The following is an 8,215-nucleotide window of genomic DNA, read 5'->3' as shown; positions in this document are numbered from 1 at the left end:
GCATGAGAGGGAGGAGGGTCAGAGGGAGAAGCAGACTCCCTGCTGAGCAGGGAGCCCGATGCGGGACTCGATCCCGGGACTCCAGGATCATGACCCGAGCCGAAGGCAGTCGCTTAACCAACTGAGCCACCCAGGCGCCCCATCACCTGGGACTTCTTATGTCCTGCTGGCCACATAGGCTTTGGCGGAGTCCTCTGGGGGTCAGCAAAACCAGGTGCAAGCTCTCAGTCTCACTGTTAACAACGAACAGTGCTGACAAGCAGGTACAAACAGCCCAAAACTCATTGGACCCATGGTTTCTAGGCATCGTTGTTAATCAGCATGTGTTGTGCTTTGACTAGGCGTCGGTGTCATGAAGGTACCTCTTTTATTTCAACAGTTGAGTCAGGCCAAATTCCAGGCCTGCTGGAGTTTACTCTGAGTGCTTTTTGCTTACATGTTTGTTTCTTTCTCTTCCACTAAAATGTAAATGTCAGTGGAGTAGGAATCTTGTCTGTGTTTGAAGAGATGAATGATTTTGTTTAATGTGTGTAAGATTTAACAGTGAATATTCACAATGTCCTAAAGTATTTTTCCCATTTAGGTCTTTTTCTTTTTTCTTTTCTTTCAACTTTTACATTTGTAAGGACCAGGTACTTTATGCATTGTTGAGGTCAGGACACAGTGAATGTTCCCCTTCTTGTTATTCCTTCATCTTTCCTTGACTCCCTTGTAAGGGTCTTTATGATTAGGCAAATAAGATAGTTTCCCTTTTTTGTGTATTTTGCCATGTGTCTTTTTTTCAAAAAGATTTTATTTATTTGAGAAAGAGAACATGAGCAGGGGGGTGGGACAGGGAGATGGAGAGGGACAAGCAGGCTCCCCACTGAGCCACCCAGGCGCCCCTGCCATGTGTCTTTGAGAAAGAGAGTTGGACATACAAAAAATTCTCTTTCTGAACTGTCTCCCATAAAAAAATTTGTTGTATTTTTACAAGCAGGTAAGGCAATTAAAGCTACCTTTTTTTTTGATTCACCAGAAATTGTGCTAAGTTTTTTGTTTTTTGAGAGAGAGAGAGAGAGAGAAAATGTGCACGTTCACGTGTGGGGGGTGGGGAGGGGCAGGGGCAGAGGGAGACTCTTAAGCAGGTTCCATGGCCAACTCGGACCCTGATGTGGGGCTTCATCTCCCTACCCTGAGATCATGACCTGAGCTGAAATCAAGAGTCGGATGCTTAATCCACTGAGCCACCCAGGTGCCCCCTAAGTTGTTGTTGTTTACATACATTATTTGTAATCCTTATGAGGATACCACAAGGTAGACAGTAATGTCCCTATTTTAAAGAAATATAACCTGAGGCTCAAAAGTTAAGCCTCAGGGCTTTACAGGCTCCGGACTGTTCTTAGTAATAACATGGAACAGGTGGATGTGGACGTAGGTCATTAGAGCTCCAAAACCAGAGTTTTCTCATTATACCACATAGTAGAAGTAGAAAATGGCAAGTACCTTTTAGTGAATGCTAAGGAGATAACTTTTCAACATATGGTAGAAATATAGATGAGAAAAAAGTCAAAGTTCTGCCCCTTACAGCTTGCTGATCTGGTGCTTAGTCTTCTCTGTTTCCTTTTGTACTTAAGTATTTAGAACTCTCTTATCTCTTTTACTGAATTCATGTTAAATAGTCAAATAGATATCTTGAGATGGATGCTCCTGATGTTCCAGATAAGTTGTGCTTCTTACATTCTCTGAAACATAGTTTTATGTTGGCTGCTGTGTTTCTGACCTCACAATAAGCCTCAGTAATTTAACTCATTTTACAGTCTATCTAAATCCCAAATATTTTAGCCTTTTAAAACATTTCTAGATTGTACTTCTCTGAGAGATGGTAAGCATTTTTATAAATCTAGGTTCTGATCATCTCTTTATGGGTCTCTAATTTTGCTTCCCATTCAGGTAATTATTTTTTAACTCCTTGTTTTGAACATTTGAACATCTTACATGGCTCAAAGTTTAAAATGTTAACAAAAGTATATACAATGAAAAAATCTCATATCTGCCGCACCCCCCCCCCCCCCCAGCCACTTGGTTCTTCTCCTTGGGGCATTCAATGTTAGCATTGTCTTATGTATCCTTCCAGACTATTATATACAATCCTTCTAGATTATTATATACAAGCAAATTTATAATGTTTTCTCTCAGCACCCCCCCCAAATATTATATACAGTTTTTTGCCGTTTTCCCCCCTTTCTCCTTCTAACCTAACAGTATATCATGGTGATCATGACCTTATCAGTGCTGAAGAGTTTGTTCTCTTTTTTTGACTGGATAATATGTCACTATAACAGGCTCCTATTAATGGATAGTAGTTTGTTCATTTATTTTGTGAATGCTGCAGGAGTATATGTAAGTTATTTTGTATGTATGCAAGCATGTTTTGAATAATAAATTCGCCACAGTGAGATTTTAGGATCAAAGGATATGTGCATTCTAACATTTCGCTGCCAGATTGTCTCCATGGAGGTAGCAGTAATGGACACTCCTAGCAGCAGTATTTAAGTGTAACACCACAAGGTGTTATAGCACTTTTTTTTTTTTTAAGCACTTTTTATCTTTTCCAAGCTGGTAGATGAAAAATGCTATCTATTTTTTTTAAAGATCTGCTTTTCATTGTAATATAACAGACATAATACATAAAAAGGCACAAAATATAGCTTGATGAATTTTACAAATTAAACACACCTGTGTAACCACTACCCCCGTCATTACTCTCAACCTCTGGAAAGATAACCATTATCCTGACTTCACATCATCAATTATTTTCATAGTTCCTGGAAATCATACAGTATGTGTCCTTATTTATGGCTTCTTTGCTCAGCATTGTATCTTAAGATTCATCCAAGTTGTATCAGAAGTTCTGTTAAATCTTAATTTGCACTTCTCTTACGAAGAGAGAATCTTCATGTTTTAAGCTTTTTTTGATCACCTTTTCATGTTTCAAGCTTTAAAATTTTTATTTTCTATAAGCTGTTTTTCTGTGTCCATGAGTGGATGATCATTTTCTTAGGATCTCTTTATATAAAGGAAGTTAACCCTTTACATGGGATAGGAGTTGTACCTATTTTCTAGTTAGTCATGCCTTTTGACTTGGCATATGATGGTCCTACATAGATTTTATTTATTTTATTTTTTTAATTTTACTTATTTATTAGAGAGAGCGTGAGAGAGAGCACGAGCAGGGGGAGGGGCAGAGGGAGAGGGAGAAGCAGGCTCCCCACTGAGCAGGGAGCCTGATGTGGGGCTCCATTCCAGGACCCTGGGGTCATGACCTGAGCCAAAGGCAGACGCTTAACCAGCTGAGCCACACAGGCGCCCTACATGAAGATTTTTAAAAGTTATGTAATTTTTTTCTACCATTATATTGTTTTCCTCAATAGGTCTGGGTTTCATAATCATCCAGTAACTTTGTTAAATCACACTTTAATGTCAGTGAAGATGCAAGTGTAACAAAAAAATGAAAAATGATAATGCTGACTGAAATGAGTCAAATACAAATGGGGTATAAGAAGAAAATATTATCACTGTTCAAGAGACTCTAGATATGCGGTCAGAGGAACTCAACAAATTTATGGGCAAATGAGGAAAGTGGTTGTGATGAAAAGGATGATGTTCGAAAGGAAGTGATGCTGGAAAAAAACTTCACACTAATGGGACTTTTTCAGAGACATTCATGACCTTTGAAAGTGCAAGGGCTAAAATGTTAGAAGCTGGTCCCAACTCAGAAAGGAATATGACAGTTCCCCAATGTGTATAAAATATAAAAGATGCTCTGTATTATGTTATACCATGAGAGAAGACAAATGTTGTCAAACTACTTGATAAGTTTTTTAAAAGAGTTTTTAATGTTTTGATAATTTTAAAGGTCATGGAACAGGTCCCACTGATTAAGGTCACTTTGCTTGGTTTCATCTCAGATGGTCATTTCTATGACCACATTACCATACAAAATGAGGACTGCCAGTATATGTTTAAACAGGCAACCCACCCCCCAGCTCCTTAAATTGACCTGATATGTTTCAGAAAATGATCTCTTTATTGTTCATTCTGACCTTGGAGTCCATCATCGATTAAGAACTGCAAAAATGGTATGTTTTTCATGTATTTAGGACTTGAGTTCATGGAGCTGCTCTGGATCTCATTTCTTCCCTAAATTGCCAAATGTGGATCTTAATAGTCTCATGAGCTTTATGAGGAGGACTGTGCAAAGTCATGAAGGACAGGAATAGTTTTGTGTATTTCTTCAGAACCTATTCATTATATACTAGACATGGTGTAAAGGATGTGCAGACAGATGAAAACTAATATAATGGAATTGTGTAGAAATATAGAAGGATTAAAGTTCATGATACTGAAAAATTTAAGACATTTTTACAGTGTTGCTGAATTCTTTGCTCTATTTTGTGATAATGGTGATAACACCTTGTTTTCAAGGAAATTTGTAGCAACTATGTATGCAAACTGAGCATCTTTATATAGGTCAGGGGGCAGCATGTCTAATACATGCCATGAAACAGATACTTTAATGTAAATAATACATTACAGAAATAATTACACATGGCAGCAGGTCCCATACTGATTGTAATCTGTCTATGGCAGATTAATGTTTAAAACAGCCTAGTTTTGGATTGTGAATGTGTTTTATGAGCAGAGTAAGTTAATCGATCAACTCAGAGCTTATATTGTAAATTACCATTGAAACTAGGTTTTGAACCTCACAATCCAGTGTTCTTACAGCTAAAAATCCTGAACCTAAATTGTTAAATATTATAACTTAACATGATGTTATTTACAAAGGATTTGATTTTGACTTCATTTCTCCGTGAAAGCTTGGTTACTGTGTCTTCATTCTTTTCGGGGATGAAATGAAAGTTATTAATTCTAATTATTTACTGAACACATTTTTATTAAGTATTTTTGGAGAGCCTGTGCTAAGAGCTCTTGGGCATATAAAAATGGTTGCTGGCTACCATGAAACTTTAATAGGTGAGATAAGTCTTGAATACAGATAGCTGAACAAATAATATAGCAGACAATCATTATCTTATGGGTGGTACAAGTGAGGACTTAAGGTCAAAGGAGTAAGCAGTAATTTCCAGCTAGGAGAATGAGAGCAGGATTCATGGATGCAGTAGAGCTGATCAAGGGCTTGAAAGATAGCTTATGGGCATGTTAACAGTAGCATGTACCAATTGGAGCAGACAGCGCTCCAAAAGATAAAAAAGCTTCTCTGATGTGTCTTAATTTTATTACATAACCTATTTTGTTTAATGATGTTTGACAGTTGATTGTTGGATTACAATCCAACAGTTGTAGTGTTACAACTTTCGTTCTCAAAAGAATGTTGCTGTGTGATTCAGGATTGTATAGTAGAGTAGGTCTCAAAGTGTGGTCTCTGGTAGCATCAGAGGCTCCTTGTACCCTGTTAGAAATGCAGATCCTTGGTTCCGCCCCAGGCCTAGCAGTTGGATCCAAAAGAATAGGGGTCAGGGCCCGGCAATCTGCTTTAAGAAGCCTTAACCTTTTGTGAGAAGGCCGGGCGTTTATAGTCCATTACTACCTTTTGAAAAAAATGTATCAGCTTTATTTGATATGTGCTTTTTTTGTATGTGATCTTTCTCTAGAAGCTATTAATGATAATCACCCATTTACTCTCCAACTTACTTTACTTTGATTATAAAATTTTTGTCAGTTTGAAGGGTAATGTTTTTACTTGGAAATCTGGAAATTGTTAGGGGGCTATTTTAATTGTCAGTGGTAATTATAAAGAAAATTGTTAGTACATCTCCTTGGCACATCAAGTACACTTGCTGTTTTATTGTCACCTAGAATTTAAAACTGAGGTATTGTGGTCATTGGATATATAGGAAGGAAACATGTCCTGATAGAGTTTTTTATTTTTATGGAATCTTTTAATGACACCTGTCAGTTTTATACTAATCTGTTTTGAAATTGTAATAATTCATTATTTCTAATTAAAATCTAATAATTGAGGAACTGCCAGGCTTTTACAAAGTGGCTGCATTTTACATTTTGACCAGCAGTGTTTGAGGGTTCCAGTTTGTCCACAATCCTCAACCACCATTATTATTATTATTTTTAAATTTTATTTATTTTAGAGAGCTAGAGAGCATGAGAAGGAGCAGAGGGAGAGGGACAAGCAGACTCCTCCCAACATGGGGCTGGATCCCACGACCCTGAGATCATGACCTGAGCTGAAATCAAGTCAGACTTTTAACCGAGTGAGCCACCCAGGCACCCTTCAACCACCATTATTATTGTCCTTTTGTTTTGGTAGCCTTTCTAGTGGATGTGAAGGAGATATCTTCTTGTGATTTTGATTTGCGTTTTCCTGATGGCTAGTGATGTAGAAGGTATTATCATGTGCTTATTGGCCATTTGTATATTGTGTTTGGTGGAATATCTATTCAGATACTTGGCCCATTTTAAAATTAGGTGGTTTGCCTTATTATTGAGTTGTACTATTTCTTCATATATTCTAGACACAAGTCTGTTATGTTTTGTAAAAATTTTCTTCTGTGGCTTTTCACTTTCTTGATGGTGTCCTTTGGAGTGAAAAGGTTTTAAATTTTGTTGCTTGTGCTTTAGGTGTCCTATCTAACCATTGCCTAATCTAGAGTCGCTTAGTTAGGTCTTTGATCCATTTTGAGGTAATCTTTTTATATGGTATGAAGTAGGGTTCCAGTTTCATTCTTTTTGCATGTGAATATCTGTACCAGCACCCATTTCTTATAGTGACAGATTTTTGTGAATTTTTATCTATACTTTCTAGATCTTTTTTGCACTTTGAAGAGATTCTGAGTTTTACTGATACTCCCCCCCCGGCCCCTGTCCAAAAAGGAATAAATTTACTAACTGTTGAAAAGATGCTGTGAATAAAGCACTGTGTTCTGTTTTAGGAGCCATATTTTTAGAAGGACACAAACTGGAGCAGGTTTTTGTAATTGTTATGTCACAAATTTTTTAAAATGGGAAATAGAACACTTGGGGGTGAGAGACTAGGAGAAAGTCCTTCCAGTAGCTAAAGATTTTCATTTAAAATAGAGTTAGACTTGTTTGGTATATGGCTCCAGAAGCTCTGAGTACGAATTCAGGTAAATACATTTGAAACCTAGAGAAGAAAGAACTTTGAAACAATTAGAGCTGTCCAATAATTTAGCAAATAGCACCCTTACTTAGACAGAAGCACTCAACATTGGAGGAGCTCAAGCAGAAGTTGAATGATGGGTCATTTTGTCATTAAATTACAGAGTGGATTTCTGCATAGAATGAAGTTTGTTGAAGGTTTTCTATTTTCCTATTGTAGTTTGCTTTCATAGTTGTGAAGGGTTTTCTCTTCAGGGTTCATCCTTTTCCAGACTTCTGTCAAGTAGGAGAATGAGGGTGAGTGAAAATAGGTTTTGATTAGCTAACATTATCATGGATTATCCTGAAAATTAGTTTTATCGCATGAGTTAGGATGTATTTTTGTGTATGTGTGTGTGCACATCTCCAACCTTGTTGGAAAACATAATGAACAGTGGGGATGAGGCACTGTAGTAAGAGTATTAGTCTAATGTTAAATTTAGGCATGGTTGTGATTTGTAGATTGTGGAATGAAGAAAGCTTGCATAAATGCAGGAAAATGTAAATTGTGATAGTATAAATGGAATTTCATTTTCTTTTCAGAAAAATCTAGAAGTTACCCTTCCTGATTCAAAGAATTATGTTCTTAACTTTGTAAATGATCTCTTAGAAGAGTACATATTGTTAAAAAGGAGAAAGTGTGCTAGTGTGTATTTATACCTTTTTTTTTTTTTAAGATTTTATTTATTTGTGAGAGAGAGAATGGGAGACAGAGAGCATGAGAGGGGGAGGATCAGAGGGAGAAGCAGATTCCCCACTGAGCAAGGAGCCTGATGCAGGACTCAATCCTGGGACTCCAGGATCATGACCTGAGCCGAAGGCAGTCGCTTAACCAACTGAGCCACCCAGGCGCCCGTGTATTTATATTTTTATGATAACTGTATTTAAATCATGTCTTAAGGTTTGGAAGAAACCTGATCATTATATAAGCTGATTGAGGCAAAAGAATTTAAATACCTGGCCTTTGGGCAAAATAATTTAAGGACCTTTTAGTGATAAGATTTACACTATATGCTCAAAACAGAATTGGGAACAT

The 8,215-nt window shown here is 37.2% G+C and overlaps 1 long non-coding RNA gene across 1 annotated transcript; it reads left to right on the top strand.

Moving 5' to 3' along the window:
* The first annotated feature begins 888 nt into the window (after positions 1 to 888).
* LOC145723314 (uncharacterized) lies at positions 889 to 7,712 on the top strand. Its single transcript, XR_014148247.1, has 2 exons — positions 889 to 1,234; positions 6,289 to 7,712. It is a non-coding gene; the product is annotated as an uncharacterized LOC145723314 (long non-coding RNA).
* Positions 7,713 to 8,215: the final 503 nt, after the last annotated feature.

The sequence above is a fragment of the Leptonychotes weddellii genome, chromosome 1 (assembly GCF_054177405.1).
Source record: "Leptonychotes weddellii isolate Sample4059 chromosome 1, ASM5417740v2, whole genome shotgun sequence".
NCBI lineage: Eukaryota > Metazoa > Chordata > Mammalia > Carnivora > Phocidae > Leptonychotes > Leptonychotes weddellii.
Note: the sequence above shows the minus strand (reverse complement) of the source record. Positions and strands in the feature narration are given on the sequence as shown.